This window comes from Cherax quadricarinatus, chromosome 34 (assembly GCF_038502225.1).
Source record: "Cherax quadricarinatus isolate ZL_2023a chromosome 34, ASM3850222v1, whole genome shotgun sequence".
In the NCBI taxonomy this organism is placed as follows: Eukaryota; Metazoa; Arthropoda; class Malacostraca; order Decapoda; family Parastacidae; genus Cherax; species Cherax quadricarinatus.
This window is the reverse complement of record NC_091325.1, coordinates 20,129,331-20,146,487: the sequence shown is the minus strand read 5'-3', so window position 1 is coordinate 20,146,487 and position 17,157 is coordinate 20,129,331. Positions and strand designations below refer to the sequence as shown.

At 43.1% G+C, this 17,157-nt stretch overlaps 1 protein-coding gene across 6 annotated transcripts in view; it reads left to right on the top strand.

The window, feature by feature from the left end:
• Positions 1-17,157, top strand: part of LOC128693671 (monocarboxylate transporter 14-like) — a 489,471-nt gene that overhangs the window by 193,925 nt on the left and 278,389 nt on the right. The window lies entirely within an intron of this gene.

Below are 17,157 nucleotides of genomic sequence, written 5' to 3'. Positions count from 1 at the left end.
TCTTTCTCGACGAGAACATACTGCTCAAGTGCTCATGCCTCCAGTCTTCATCTGTAATATAAAATTTAAGAAATTCACAAGTTTACATTCCTAATACAATCCATCCTGCAACTTCAGCAGCGTGTGTGGGGATACCAGCAACGTGTGTGGGGATACCAGCAACGTGTGTTGGGATACCAGCAACGTGTGTTGGGATACCAGCAACGTGTGTTGGGATACCAGCAACGTGTGTTGGGATACCAACAACGTGTGTTGGGATACCAACAACGCAGTGTTGGGATACCAGCAGCGTGTGTTGGGATACCAACAACGTGTGTTGGGATACCAACAACGTGTAACTGCAGACCCTCCATTTACTGCTGAGGACGTAAAGAATGCTCAACGAACAGATTCCATGTGGTCTGGTGTGATTCGATTCCTGCTCCAGGAAGATTTTATTCTGACTGTGAAGCCACCAGCACCCATCAGTGACTTTGTCATGAACCAAGAATTACTGTATCGAACAGCCGAGTTGGGTACTCCTAGCAGAAGAGTATACCAGTTAGTAATTCCACAGTCACTAGTGAATGTAGCTCTACAGCTAGTTCACGATGTACCAGGTGTTGCACACCCTGGTATGGATCGTTCAGTAAAACAAGCCAGATTGAAATACTTTTGGCCTCGTATGGCAACTGATATTTCTGAGTATGTTAAGAAATGTAGTGTCTGCATGCAACATGAAGGTAATGTTAATGGTCCTAATCCAATCCAGGTGTATCCAACTAATAGCGAACAGTGGGAAAGAGTTGCGCTAGATCTGTTAACTAATTTCCAATGTTCTCTCCATTGCAACAAACATTTGTGTGTTATGATAGACCATTTCACCAGATATTGTAAGTTAATTCCTATTGCAGATAAGACTGCAGAGACAGTTGCTAAAGCATTTAAAGAACGCATTATCTGCAGGCATACCACCCCTACGTCCCTAGTACAGATAATGGATGTGAATTCTGTAATGAGGTTCTTGAAAATTTGTGTACCTTGTACAAGATCTCTAAATCCACCATTGTTCCTCATCATCCTGCCAGCAATGGGTTAGCAGAACGAACCAATAAGAAAGTACTTGATGTCTTGAGATCCACTATCAATCCCAACAGTGAAACTTGGGATGAAGTTATACCAGTGTGCTATAAATTCTGCTTACAATGTTTCCATAGGTGACACTCCACATTATGCATTGTACGGTGTGGATAAACGTTTGCCTTATGAGTTGCTATATTCTAATCCGAAACCAAATTACAACCCTGATGATTTCATAGCAACTCATACCAGTCTAGCTCAAAGCGTCTCTAGAAGAATCCGTGAAACACTTCATAAATTAACAGCAGAATTTACAAGAGCCGGTAACACTCAAGCAAAGCCGCCCAAAATAAAAGTAGGTTCGAGAGTTATGCTGACTAACTTTAACAAAACGTCTGCAATGCCTAAGCTTGATCAAAAGTTTGTTGGTCCTTATCGAATAGTTGAACATATCATTGGCAATAAGTATAAGGTTAGAGAAATTAGTACTGGTCAGTATAAAGAATTGCATTTAAGAACATAATAACATAAGAAAGGAGGAACACTGCAGGAGGCCTGCTGGCCCATACTAGGCAGGTCCTTTACAATTCATCCCACTAACAAAACATTTGCCCAACCCAATTTTCAATGCCACCCAAGAAATAAGCTCTGATGTGAAAGTCCCACTCAAATCCAACCCCTCCCACTCATGTACTTATCCAACCTAGATTTGAAACTACCCAAAGTCCCAGCCTCAATAACCCAACTAGGTAGACTGTTCCACTCATCTACTACCCTATTTCCAAACCAATACTTTCCTATGTCCTTTCTAAATCTAAACTTATCTAATTTAAATCCATTACTGCGGGTTCTCTCTTGGAGAGACATCCTCAAGACCTTATTAATATCCCCTTTATTAATATATTAGATCATATGAAGTTAGTATGTGATGATAATGATGTTCCAACCCAGACTAATGTGACAGACTCTGACAATCCTCCTGATCCTGTACTCTATGTCTGATACTCAGTCAGACGATCAACCTGAATGTCGTTATTTCCTACGTACACGACAGGTATTGAGAAATCCTCAAGTATCATTTGTAGCTACCAATTCAGATTTGCCTCAAATACGGCATGAGTTAGCCAGTGCAACAGAGTTTGATCCTCCCAGAGATGACACCCATTCTGCACATGCCAATCTCACCCTAGCAGAGTTGGGGTTAAATGTAAATAACCTCTATAGATGAATAATTACAGTATCAACTTATTAATATTCAAGAATTGTTTTTTTGTATTCACGTTCTCTCTGAATTCTGAGATTTAACAGTCTAGATTTGAGTGCACCAAGTCTGCCTTTTCTGTTAAACACTTCTTTCTTTGTACATATCCTTCCTCAGAATCCGTAGATCACATGAATACAGATCGATCGATGAAAAAATTTTTTATCACTTCTATTGTGTAATCCCAATGTTGAGTCTCATTCTGAGTTGTGTTATATCATACCTTGTAATGCATTACAGTTTCATTATAGTCATTATGTTTGCTTCCATTCCAATATTCTACTTATGTATGTTATAATGTTCAAATGTTGTGTACTTTGACATTGTATAGAATCAGCCCAAGCCATATGCCTGCCGTCTCTAGTTTGTATTAGCTGTATGTCGGGACGACATACATTAGCATCGCTGAGCTCTCAGTAGTATCAGTTCCTAGTAACCAGTTGCCAGTAACCAGTTACCAGTAGTATGACTACCAACCGTCTGTGTGAATCACTTGTTATTCACTGTTCAGCTGACCTAGCATGTTTTGAATGCCGCTACCCTCCGAGGCACTCAGCAAGCTAGTTCAAGTAGAGGGGTTAGAGAGGCGGCAGGTCAAGGCTTGTTGCTCCCCCTATATTCCACCCAATATACTAGAGCATCCAACGTGAGTGTTATTACCCAATCCACGTTATCGAACCCCCACATGACAGGGATACCAACAACTTGTGTTGGAATACCAACAACGTGTATTGGGGATACTAGCAATGTGTGTTGGGGATACCAGCAACTTGTGTTGGGATACCAACAACGTGTGTTGGGGATACCAACAACATGTGTTGGGGATACCAACAACATGTGTTGGGGATACCAGCAATGTGTGTTGGGGATACCAGCAACGTGTGTTGGGGATACCAACAACATGTGTTCGGGATACCAACAATGTGTGTCGGGGATACCAGCAACGTGTGTTGGGGATATCAACAAGGTACGTTGGAGATACCAACAACGTGTGTTGGGGATACCATCAATGTGTGTTTGGGATACCAGCAACGTGTATTGGGGAAACCAACAACGTTTGTTGGAGATACCAACAACCTGTGTTGGGGAGGCCAACAACGTGTGTGTGGATACTAGCAACGTGTTTTGGGAATACCAACAACGTGTGTGTGGATACTAACAACGTGTTTTGGGAATACCAACAACGTGTGTGTGGATACTAACAACGTGCATTGGGTTATTACTAAAAACGTGTATGGGGGTACCAACAACGTGATGGGATGCACATTGAGGTAATCAGTCCCTCTGGGACTGATTACCTCAGTCCAAGAGGGACTGATTACCTCAGTCTGATTACCTCAGTTTGTTGTAATCAGTCCCTCTGGGGCTGATTACATCAAACTCCTCCTCATCTTCCACTTTTCTGTGCAGTGGACTGAAGAAGTCACTGTACGGCCAAGCATTTTCGTATATAGATGCCTTACGAATTTCGTCTCATAGAAGTTTACTGCGATCCCTATCAACGTTTGGGGGCCTGTAAATCACACCCAAAATTTGCTTTTCATGGCCCTTGAGAAGCTGTAACCAAACAAGTTCAGTGGCTGACGCTTCTAATTTTATATCTTGTCTAACTCAACAATTATCTCTGACATACATTGCTACTCCACCACCCTTCCTGTTGACCCTATCAGTGTGGAATAATTTATAGCCTTGTATGTGACATTCAAATTGAACCAAGTCTCTGTTATAGCAATAATATCTATGCTTCCTGCACTTGCAATTAATCTTAGCTCATGTATCTTATTTCTTACACTCCTGCTATTAGTATAGTAAACCTTAAGGGAGCTAGTCTCTCGCTGCCCTCTGCTGTCTCCCTTTGTTTACTGACGTGATCCGTTATCTTTATTTGTAACTTTATGATAAATGTCTTTTAAACATTTACTGTTTTCAACCCTAGCGTTGCAATCTGACTGTTTCCCATACACACCCATACCTCTATCTTCTGTCAGTTTAAAATCCTACACGTGTCAGCAATGGCCCCTCTCAATCGAGTTGGCAAGTGCTACCACCCCTTCCCCAGAGAGATGTACCCCATTTATGTAAACTCTCTGCTGCCTATATGTCAACCACGCCTCTATCCACGAAAAAAATTCTTCTCTTATTCCGTGTACCTTAATTTTCCACAATAGCCTCTGATGTGGAACTCTATCAAAAGCCTTACTGAAGTCCATATACACAATATCATATTCAATACCATGATCTACCTCCTCAAACACCTTAGTGAAAAAGTTAGTAAATTCGTAAGGCAGGAACGCCCCTTTGTAAAACCGTGTTGAGATTCATTTATCAATTTATTCCTTTCAAGATGGCTACGAATTGCTTCGGCAATTATTGATTCCATAAATTTTCCCACTATGGAGGTAAGGCTTATTGGTCTATATTTCGAAGCTAAGGACCTGTCTCCTGCTTTGTAGATAGGTATTACATTTGCCATTTTCCACTTACCTGGTACTATGGCAGTTTGCAATGATACTTGGAATGAAGTATTGGAAAAGATGTACCAGATATACTATTCACCAAGGTAGATGTGTTTGTGACTTGATAAAGCTCACTATGTGGGCGAAACATTGTCAATAAAGGATCACATTATACTGTATTTGTGTTTATTTTTCTGCCTGGAGGCTATTTGGAGAGCGTTCCGGACATCAACGTCCCAGCGGCCCTGTCCTTGACTAGGCCTTCCGTTGGATAAGGACATGACTAGCATGTCTAGCTTGTGCTAATAGGTCTGATGAAGTGCTCCTTCCTTCTTAAGTGGATGTGACTTGACCTGACTAGCTTAGGCCAGTAGGTGACTTGATCCTGCCTGGGATAGGCCAGTAGGCTTGCTCCAGTGGTTCTCCTTTCTATGTTCTTATGACCAACCAGGCTGTTACTGCTGGCCGCATGCAAACCAACGTATGAATCACAGCCCGGCTAATCGGGTACTGACTTTAGGTATCTGTCCAGCTGCTCTTGAAGGCAGCCAGAGGATCTAGATTTCATTTGTTTTCCAGGTATCTCATCCATTTGTCTCTAATGACTTTTTCTAGGAATTATACACATGAACGCTGGTCACTGAGACGGGCCTGCAGTTCAAAGGATCCTTCCTGGTGCGGTTTTTTTTTAAATATATTTTCCATTTATTATTACAATAATTAGATTTATCAAGATGCAGATGCAGTTTAATATAGACAAATGCAAAGTTCTAAACATTGGACTGGAAAATAACCATGCCACATATAAACTAAATAATGCAGATTTTAATACTACTGATTGCGAAAAGGATTTGGGAGTTCTGGTTAACAGTAATCTAAAACCAAAACAACAGTGCATAAGTGTTCGCAATAAAACTAACAGAATCCTTGGCTTCATATCAAGAAGCATAAATAATAGGAGTGGTCAGGTTGTTCTTCAACTCTATACACTGTATATCGTTGGTTAGGCCTCATTCAGATTATGCTGCACAGTTTCGATCACCGTATTACATAATGGATATAAATGCTCTGGTAAACGTGGAAATATAAACACATATGCAGTATAATATGATCCTTTATTGACTACGTTTCGCCCACACAGTGGGCTTTTTCAAGTCACAAACAGATCTACCTGGGGTGGAAGGGACACGAGTATTAATAGTCAGGTTCAGAATGCTGAGGTCAGGTGGAGAATGCTGCATCTGATGATGTACCGAGTGGGGTTATAGAGTCTAAAATCTTGGGTAGCTTGGAAAGGAGATTGGATAAACGTACAAAGGAGGATGACAAAGTTGATCCCATGTATCAGAAATCTTACCTATGAGGATAGACTGAGGGCCCTGAATCTGCACTCTCTAGAAAGGCGTAGAATTAGGGTTGATATGATTGAGGTATATAAATGGAAGACAGGAACAACTAAAGGGATGTAAATAGCATGCAAAAAATATCTAGCCTAGACAGGACTCGTAGCAGTGGTTTTTAAGTTGGAAAAAATCTTTTCAGGATGGATATAGGAAAGCACTGGTTTGGTAATAGAGTTGTTAATGAGTGGAACAAACTCCCAAGTACAGTTATAGAGGCAACAACGTTGTGTAGTTTTAAAAAATAGGTTAGGTAAATACATGAGTGGGTGTGGGTGGGTGTGAGTTGGACCTGACTAGCTTGTGCTACTAGGTCAGTTGCCGTGTTCCGTAAGTGAATGTGGCCTGACCTAACTAGGTTGGGGCATTGGCTTAAGCCGGTAGGAGACTTGGACCTGCCTCGCATAGGCCAGTAGGTCTGTTTCAGTGTTCCTTTTTTCTTATGTTTTTATGTTCCTGAATCTGAACTTTTCCAACTTGAAACCAATGCTGCGAGTTGTGTCTTGCTGGATATTTTGAGCATGCTATTTACCTCAAGCACTAGTTAACTCCGTACTTAACTCCGTGAAGAAATTCGTACTTAACTCCGTGTGCTCCCAGTAGACTGAACCAAGATGCCCTCCATCGAGCAGCTTTACCAGCAGCTTAAGGAAGAATTGAGGGTAGCGAAGATGGAGATACAGAGATTGACCGAGGAAAACAAGAAGATTCGTAGTATTCCTCCTGTTTCGAGTCCCCAGGTCAAGAAGGGATCGTGGTCAGTGGCTGGACAGCAGGGGACGACGAAGTTGACGATCAAGAAGACAAATGGAAAGCCAGAAACGATGAAGAAGAAAGAGACTGCTGTGGAAACTCTCGTGGAAACCTCCAATGCATTCTCGGTGTTACCCAACGAATGTGAGACGACTACTGGGACCGTCACAACGAACGACAACAAGGAAGGTAAGAATATTGTTGTTGTTGGGGATAGCCAGGTTAGATACATGGATAGGGCATTCTGCTTGAAGGACAGGAGTAGGAGACAGAGGGTTTGCTTTCCTGGGGCTGGGATGGAAGACATTGTTAGCCGGCTTGACAACATCATGAACGGTAATGGGATCAATCCTATTATTTGCCTCAGTGCTGGAGGCAATGATGTAGGCAAGCGTAGAAGTGAGGATTTAGTTAGAAAGTTCAGGACAGCTATAGACATAATTAGGAAGAAGGGGGGCACCCTGTTATATGTGGCATTTTGCCAAGAAGAGGTGTTGGTAATGAATGGTTGTCCAGAGCAATTGGTATTAATTGTTGGCTGGATAAACACTGTAAGGATAATGCAGTACCATTCATTGACAACTGGGACAACTTCTATGGCCGAAATGACATGTATGCCAGGGATGGGGTTCACTTATCCAGGGCAGGTGTGGGTTTTCTTGCTAACTCAGTTGAGGGGGTTGTTAGGACTTTAAACTAGGATTAGTTAGAGGTATGGGTTTAGAAATGATAAATAATGAGTATGGATATATTGACTTATGCTCTGATATTAAGAATCTTAATAGTAACTGTCATGGAGTAACTCTGGGTAATGATAATTTCAGAAATTGTGTAAAAACAAAGATCAATAGGAAAAATGTGCAGAAGAAAAAACGTATGATGGTATTTTATGCTAACAGTCGAAGTGCAAGAAATAAAATTAATGAACTACGTTTGGTAGCATGTGCTGGGAACTTTGATATCATTGCATTAACTGAAACATGGTATGATTTAAAGAGTCGGGACATGACTGCTGAGTGTAATATTCAGGGATTTAAGTTGTTCAATGTGGATAGATCTAATGGGAAGGGGGGAGGAGTTGCATTATATGTTCGAGAAAATATTAATTGTTGCATAAAAACAGGTATGAAAATAGATGGAGCAGTAACAGAATCTGTTTGGGTAGAGTTTGTAGAGGGTCAAGAAAAACTAATTCTAGGTGTAATATACCGACCTCCAGGCTTGGATCACGATAGAGGGAGACTTCTTTGGGACGAAATTGTTAGGGCTTCTAGACACAATAACATAGGGGAGCCAGAGACGGGTCATCGCAAGATTGAGACCCGTGCCAGGACTACGGTCTTGGCGAACATTATACATACCCTATGCTGTACATTCTACAAGATTGATGGACTGAACACGTCGACTCCAGGCTGAGGGACTGATTACCTCATACTCCTCCTCTCCTTACGCCTTCCTCTTTGTATTGGACTGATGAATCCACTGTGTGGCGAAACGTTTCCTTAATAAAGATTCCCCTATGCTGCATAAGTGTCTCAATCTTCAACTTGTCGGTTTTTCAAACCATTCATCACATGTTGCACATGTGTCTTAATTTTCACAGCTTGGTTGATCTGGGACCTGGTGAAAATATTTGTCCATTTCTCTTTTGAAGGCTTTTACACTTGACCAGCAGTGTTTCTGATATCTTATTGGGCGACGGACGTTGATACCGTGTTCTCTTACTGTGCCCACGGCGTTCTGCTTTTCACTGGGTTTGTCTTGCACTTCCTCCCATATTTCTCAATTCAGTATTTTGTTATAGCAGTGTGCAGATTTGGGACCTGGCTCTCAAATAATTTCGACGTATATATCATAAATCTCTCTCCTCCGCTCCATTGAGTACATTTTTAGGACTTTGAGGCGTTTCCAGTAATTTATTTACTTTATTGGCTCTATGCGGGACATATACATAATAGTTCCAGCTATGATATCTCTCCTGCACTGAACGGGGCATGGATGTTTGGGATTTATCCAAGACTGTGCTAGCACAGTCTTGGATTTCATATTTGGTGTCTCATATATTTCCTCTTCCGACTCTTTGTTTTTATCACTAATTGTTTATCTATTCTTTTACACCTTGGATTTGTTGGGATTATTAGTCTAAGTGTTAGTTACTCAGGATAACCCAGTAAAGTCAAGGTGTCATCAGACTGTTTCCACTCTCCTGTGGAATGCGACCTACATCATTTCCTTAAATTAGTTTCGTTTTTACAAACTTGAAGAAGAAATTTGCATCTGACTTGCTCTTCATCACTCTTCACTTTTAAAAGCTTCATCGCCTCCTCCCTCAGATATGTCCATATGTTGCCACGTTTTCCTGTAATGTTTCCAGATCGTCTGTTTTAAGGGGCACGTAAGTTCCTCTGTCTTCTAATAACATGTTTATTTTTCTACTATAATCTACCTTCTTTATAATTACTATCGCATTCACGATAGTAATTATAGTGGAAAAATGAACATGTTATTAGAAGACAGAGGAACTTAAGACTTAGCCTTAATTAAGGCTCCTCATCACCAACACTTAAACTACTTTTTATTCTCTTTCCCCAAAAATAATAAAAAGGCACAATACTGTTTGTTTACCACCATTTACATATATTGTGTAGAACGTCTTACACAGCATTTTTATGTGTCTCCTTGTACTCTTTTCTTTTGGTTGATTTCTTTGAAATATTGATTTAGTTTAGTATACTTTCATTTCTCGCATAATTTGGTTATTCTTTACTATGTTTATATTTTTTCTATCCAAGTCCAATTGTAGTGCTGAATTGTCCAGTGTTGCTGGCTTGTCCAGTGTTGCTGGCTTGTCCAGTGTTGCTGGCTTGTTCAGTGTTGCTGGCTTGTTCAGTGTTGCTGGCTTGTTCAGTGTTGCTGGCTTGTCCAGTGTTGCTGGCTTGTCCAGTGTTGCTGGCTTGTTCAGTGTTGCTGGCTTGTCCAGTGTTGCTGGCTTGTCCAGTGTTGCTGGCTTGTTCAGTGTTGCTGGCTTGTCCAGTGTTGCTGGCTTGTTCAGTGTTGCTGGCTTGTTCAGTGTTGCTGGCTTGTCCAGTGTTGCTGGCTTGTTCAGTGTTGCTGGCTTGTCCAGTGTTGCTGGCTTGTCCAGTGTTGCTGGCTTGTTCAGTGTTGCTGGCTTGTTCAGTGTTGCTGGCTTGTCCAGTGTTGCTGGCTTGTCCAGTGTTGCTGGCTTGTCCAGTGTTGCTGGCTTGTCCAGTGTTGCTGGCTTGTTCAGTGTTGCTGGCTTGTCCAGTGTTGCTGGCTTGTTCAGTGTTGCTGGCTTGTTCAGTGTTGCTGGCTTGTCCAGTGTTGCTGGCTTGTCCAGTGTTGCTGGCTTGTTCAGTGTTGCTGGCTTGTCCAGTGTTGCTGGCTTGTCCAGTGTTGCTGGCTTGTTCAGTGTTGCTGGCTTGTTCAGTGTTGCTGGCTTGTCCAGTGTTGCTGGCTTGTTCAGTGTTGCTGGCTTGTCCAGTGTTGCTGGCTTGTCCAGTGTTGCTGGCTTGTTCAGTGTTGCTGGCTTGTTCAGTGTTGCTGGCTTGTCCAGTGTTGCTGGCTTGTCCAGTGTTGCTGGCTTGTCCAGTGTTGCTGGCTTGTCCAGTGTTGCTGGCTTGTTCAGTGTTGCTGGCTTGTCCAGTGTTGCTGGCTTGTTCAGTGTTGCTGGCTTGTTCAGTGTTGCTGGCTTGTCCAGTGTTGCTGGCTTGTCCAGTGTTGCTGGCTTGTCCAGTGTTGCTGGCTTGTCCAGTGTTGCTGGCTTGTTCAGTGTTGCTGGCTTGTTCAGTGTTGCTGGCTTGTCCAGTGTTGCTGGCTTGTTCAGTGTTGCTGGCTTGTTCAGTGTTGCTGGCTTGTCCAGTGTTGCTGGCTTGTCCAGTGTTGCTGGCTTGTTCAGTGTTGCTGGCTTGTCCAGTGTTGCTGGCTTGTTCAGTGTTGCTGGCTTGTTCAGTGTTGCTGGCTTGTCCAGTGTTGCTGGCTTGTTCAGTGTTGCTGGCTTGTCCAGTGTTTCTGGCTTGTTCAGTGTTGCTGGCTTGTTCAGTGTTGCTGGCTTGTCCAGTGTTGCTGGCTTGTTCAGTGTTGCTGGCTTGTTCAGTGTTGGTGGCTTGTCCAGTGTTGCTGGCTTGTCCAGTGTTGTTGGCTTGTTCAGTGCTGCTGGCTTGTTCAGTGTTGCTGGCTTGTTCACTCTTGCTGGCTTGTTCAGTGTTGCTGGCTTGTTCAGTGTTGCTGGCTTGTTCAGTGTTGCTGGCTTGTTCAGTGTTGCTGGCTTGTTCAGTGTTGCTGGCTTGTCCAGTGTTGCTGGCTTGTCCAGTGTTGCTGGCTTGTTCAGTGTTGGTGGCTTGTTCAGTGTTTCTGGCTTGTCCAGTGTTTCTGGCTTGTCCAGTGTTGCTGGCTTGTTCAGTGCTGCTGGCTTGTTCAGTGTTGCTGGCTTGTTCACTCTTGCTGGCTTGTTCAGTGTTGCTGGCTTGTTCACTCTTGCTGGCTTGTTCAGTGTTTCTGACTTGTTCAGTGTTGCTGGCTTGTTCAGTGTTCCTGGCTTGTCCAGTGTTGCTGGCTTGTTCAGTGTTGCTGGCTCGTTCAGTGTTGCTGGCTTGTCCAGTGTTGCTGGCTTGTTCAGTGTTGCTGGCTTGTTCAGTGTTGCTGGCTTGTTCAGTGTTGCTGAATTGTCCAGTGTTGCTGGCTTGTTCAGTGTTGCTGGCTTGTTCAGTGTTGCTGGCTTGTTCAGTGTTGCTGAATTGTCAAGTGTTGCTGGCTTGTTCAGTGTTGCTGGCTTGTTCACTGTTGCTGGCTTGTTCAGTGTTGCTGGCTTGTCCAGTGTTGCTGGCTTGTCCAGTGTTGCTGGCTTGTTCAGTGTTGCTGGCTTGTTCAGTGTTGCTGGCTTGTCCAGTGTTGCTGGCTTGTCCAGTGTTGCTGGCTTGTTCAGTGTTGCTGGCTTGTTCAGTGTTGCTGGCTTGTTCAGTGTTGCTGGCTTGTCCAGTGTTGCTGGCTTGTCCAGTGTTGCTGGCTTGTTCAGTGTTGGTGGCTTGTTCAGTGTTTCTGGCTTGTCCAGTGTTTCTGGCTTGTCCAGTGTTGCTGGCTTGTTCAGTGCTGCTGGCTTGTTCAGTGTTGCTGGCTTGTTCACTCTTGCTGGCTTGTTCAGTGTTGCTGGCTTGTTCACTCTTGCTGGCTTGTTCAGTGTTTCTGACTTGTTCAGTGTTGCTGGCTTGTTCAGTGTTCCTGGCTTGTCCAGTGTTGCTGGCTTGTTCAGTGTTGCTGGCTCGTTCAGTGTTGCTGGCTTGTCCAGTGTTGCTGGCTTGTTCAGTGTTGCTGGCTTGTTCAGTGTTGCTGGCTTGTTCAGTGTTGCTGAATTGTCCAGTGTTGCTGGCTTGTTCAGTGTTGCTGGCTTGTTCAGTGTTGCTGGCTTGTTCAGTGTTGCTGAATTGTCAAGTGTTGCTGGCTTGTTCACTGTTGCTGGCTTGTTCAGTGTTGCTGGCTTGTCCAGTGTTGCTGGCTTGTCCAGTGTTGCTGGCTTGTTCAGTGTTGCTGGCTTGTTCAGTGTTGCTGGCTTGTTCAGTGTTGCTGGCTTGTCCAGTGTTGCTGGCTTGTTCAGTGTTGCTGGCTTGTTCAGTGTTGCTGGCTTGTTCAGTGTTGCTGGCTTGTCCAGTGTTGCTGGCTTGTCCAGTGTTGCTGGCTTGTTCAGTGTTGCTGGCTTGTTCAGTGTTTCTGGCTTGTCCAGTGTTGCTGGCTTGTCCAGTGTTGCTGGCTTGTTCAGTGTTGCTGGCTTGTTCAGTGTTGCTGGCTTGTTCACTCTTGCTGGATTGTTCACTCTTGCTGGATTGTTCAGTGTTGCTGGCTTGTTTAGTGTTGCTGACTTGTTCAGTGTTGCTGGCTTGTTCAGTGTTGCTGGCTTGTCCAGTGTTGCTGGCTTGTTCAGTGTTGCTGGCTTGTTCAGTGTTGCTGGCTTGTCCAGTGTTGCTGGCTTGTTCAGTGTTGCTGGCGAAACACCAACAGTGCCTGTCCAGTGTTGCTGGCTTGTTCAGTGTTGCTGGCTTGTTCACTGTTGCTGACTTGTCCAGTGTTGCTGGCTTGTTCAGTGTTGGTGGCTTGTTCAGTGTTGCTGGCTTATCCTGCAGTAGTGTTGACTATGGGTTATTTAGTAGTAATGGTACATTGAACAATAGCGGTGATTGTGATTTGCCTGTGGGTACTAATGAAGTGTTCACTAATGTTCAGCATGTTTACCAGCTTACCTGAGTATAGTTTTTGTGGAGATACAAAATCTTTAAGATAAGATTTTGTTCGGATTTTTAACCCCGGAGGGTTAGCCACCCAGGATAACCCAAGAAAGTCAGTGCTTCATCTAGGACTGCGAGGACTGTGTGTCTTATTCCCATTGTGGTTCTTAAATCTTGTCATCCAGGATGCGACTTACACCTAGGTGAATAAGGGCAACAGGTGTGAGGAAACACGCCCTTTGTTACCTCCCGTGCCGGGGATCGAACCACGGACACACTGTGTGGGAAGCTAGAGGGTGGTCTACCAGGCCACGGAACACCTTAACAGTTTATCAGATCACAACAACACTTCAGATTCTGACTTTGTCTTTCATTGTTGTCTTATTCACTTATGTACAAGACAAACCTAAGGGTAGTAGAAAACGAAGGTTAAAGCAATACGTAGGTGAAAGTTGCGTAGTAGAAAACGAAGGTTAAAGGAAAATGCAAGTGAACGTTGAGTAGCAGAAAACGAAAACTAAAGGAAAACACTTACTGCAAGCAGAAACTGATGGGAAGGGATAAAGTGTAGATGTTGGGGGAGGAGAAGGTGTGTTGAGAGGAACATCGATGTATCAACTCTGCCACGCTGTACACTGACCTCTACCACAACAGTATTGTTAGTCTTTTTTAATTTTGTTGCATCATGGGATAATATATCCGTTCAGGACTCAAGATATGCTCTCAGGTCTCTTACCTCTGCAGTATTATTATACAATGTACACTAACAATATCTGTTTAAGAATGATGAAGTTGTAGACTTAGGAGACTGGGCAGATAATTTTTACTCTCGGTAGGTATTAAACAGCATTTAAATACTGGGGACACTTCGGACCTCAAACTACACTCCCTAAGGTCGTAACTTATTGATTAAATGCTGGTGTTTTGATGTAAATATACTGATTTACCAGAGGAAATTAAATTTAATGTATCACTATTGTAGATGTGAAATTAGTGAAGAGGATAACCACAAGACACGGAAAAGCTCGTTAATAACTTTAACAAACTGAAAACTTGGTCAGTAAAGTAGGTACGTGAATTCAGTCTTAGTTTAATGACAGTAGGAGAGTGAGAAGACTTGACGCAGAGTACGACCTGAGAGGATGGAAGCCATAAACAGCAAGTAGAAAGAGCGTGGAGTTAGCATTGCACCGAACATATCACCAGAAGTAGATAAAATTAGTATATTTTAAGCAGTGTATGTAAGACTATCTTTTCTAAGAAATGTTTTTTGGGACCTGACGAAGGATTCATTTAGGCCATTATATACATTATATGGGGTATGCGGTGCCAGCGGTACCAGCGGTGCCATACCTGATCACTCATATAGAATCTAGAGAAGATCCAAAGGTTTACAACAAAAGTGGTACCGACACGTAGGGGTTAGACTACTAGGAAAGAGTTAAGGAACTCTAACAACACTGGATGAGTGAGGGGAGGGGGACGACATAATCACGACATACAAAATACAGGATTGGGTAAAGTAAATAGGGTCAGGTATTTTGAGATGTTAGAAAAGGTAAGTAGGGGACATAGATTACGCTATACGAAGATGTGGTGAAGGTGAGCACCATACCCATCACCAAGATGTAGTGGGGGTGAACACCATACCTATCACCAAGATGTGGTGGTGAACACCATACCCATCACCAAGATGTAGTGGTGGACACCATACCCAGCACCAAGATGTGGTGGTGAGCACCATACCCATCACCAAGATGTGGTAGTGATCACTGTGCCCATCACCAAGATGTAGTGGTGAACACCATACCCATCACCAAGATGTAGTGGGGGTGAACACCATACCCATCACCAAGATGTGGTGGTGAACACCATACCCATCACCAAGACGTGGTGGTGAACACCATACCCAGCACCAAGATGTGGTGGTGAACACCATACCCATCACCAAGAATAGACGTGATCTGCTCGTGCAGGCCACGAGTCTGTAAAGCCAAGCAATGTAAATTGTGAAGTGTGCCCAGGAGCTGTAACTGGACTATACAAACACAAGGAGGTTAGTAAACCTTAAAACTCAGCATAGGGAAGACAGCATGAAGTATGGCAGAGAGAGAAGTCAGAGTCAGGTATAGGAAGATGGACTCATTAAAGAGCGGAAAAATTAAAGGAATTTTAGGAACCAGAGGTAACATTGTGGGCATTACACTCACTAAACTAATGAGAGTAATAGCAAACAACATTCCGTGAAGTATTTTCAATAGATTTGGAAGACATGGAAGATGGAAGGATGGCATTCTGTCAATAAATAAATGAAGATTAGAAGAACTGCCTCACTTAGAAACCGTTGATGTCAAGGACAATAAATTTCAGAGATTCTGAAGTAATAATGGCGGTAGTGTATAAAGCTTCAGTGAACAACAGGAGACCAAGGGAGAAGTTTGAAGACAACAACACAGCGGCCATCCATATACTAGTAAACCGCAAAGGAAAGAACAGAGAGAACCAGAGCCAAAATAAATAATTCTGTGAGACTTATGCCTCAGGAAATTTCACAAGGAAAGGATGGGTAAGGAAGCTGAAAACATATAGAGTAAAACTGGTGGAGACAGCAATGATGACCTTCATGAGTCAGCATGTGAAGGAAGGTGTAAGAGGGAGGAGGGGTGAACCAGAGACCATCCATTATACCCACACTGAGGTTGACATAGAGGAAATCAGACGAGGAGTTCCACAAAGATCAACCCGTCCTCCGAGCAATTAAGTCGCTTCTTCACACACGGTATGCAACACATTTCTAAGTTAGATTACGTTAGGTTATGGTTCAAGGATCACAAGAGCGTCATTATCACAACTACGATGAAAATGATAGGATGGATGTTGAGAACCCTCAAAACAAGGGTTACCAATCCAATGATAATCCTCTTTAAGTCACTGTTTTTTTTTCTAGGCTGGAATACTGTTTTACATTAACAGCCCCATTCAAGACTGGTGAAATTGCAGATCTGGAGAATGTACAGAAAATCTTCTCTTCACATATAAGTTCAGTCGTGCATCTTAATTACTGGGAACGAAACAGATAAAGGAAATACGATAGTAATTATGGACAAGGTAGATTATCGTGGAAAATGAACATGTTATTAGAAGACGTGGGAACTGACGTGCTTCTTTTAAGGCCCTTGACCTGTGCTTCCTGGAACGCAGACAATGCAAGGATTACAAATAAAGTTTCCTGTACTCTTTAAAATGCAGGTGTTCCAAGGAGTACAAGTCAACGGACCTGCAATCCTTGGAAATCCTAGAAGGACTGTTTCCAAATCTGCACACAGAAATCAGTCCCTACGAAAACAAAAGACTGGGCAGGAGGTACAACATACCCCCAGTGAACAGCAAGGGTACCTTTAGTGCACTAAGAGAAAGCACGATAAGTGTCAGGTGTCCTGTGGCCTGGTGGCTAAAGCTCTCGCTTCACACGGCGAGGGCCTGGGTTCGATTCCCAGCGAAGGTAGAAATATTAGGCGTGTTTCTTTGCACCGGTTGTCTATGTTCACCCATCAATAAAATAGAAGACACATAGTCAATAGGCCTGCCATCAACCTTTAATTCTGGTGATACACTATGACGGTGACCGATGTGTCTGTCTGATACTGCAGCAGTTTTTCTGTGATATAAACAAGGATCCATTGTAACAGTAGCCAATCATTGCCCATCTTAGCTAGTTCACACAAAATAGTTGCTATATTTGCAACATCGAAAGCATTTTTAATATCTAGAAGTGTTGTGTATTTGTGCCTCCGTGTTAGTTAAAAAGTGGCAATGTGGTGCACTCTTGCCTTGGGTGAGCCCGTCAGTGTTGGGTGACATGTGTTCTTTTATTCTGTATATTAACCTATTAAATACACCCTCTGAAATGACTCACGAAATCGTAATGACACGATTGCAAACAAACCATACCACGGACGGGATTTGATCCCGCGGTCAGAGAGTCTCAAAACTCC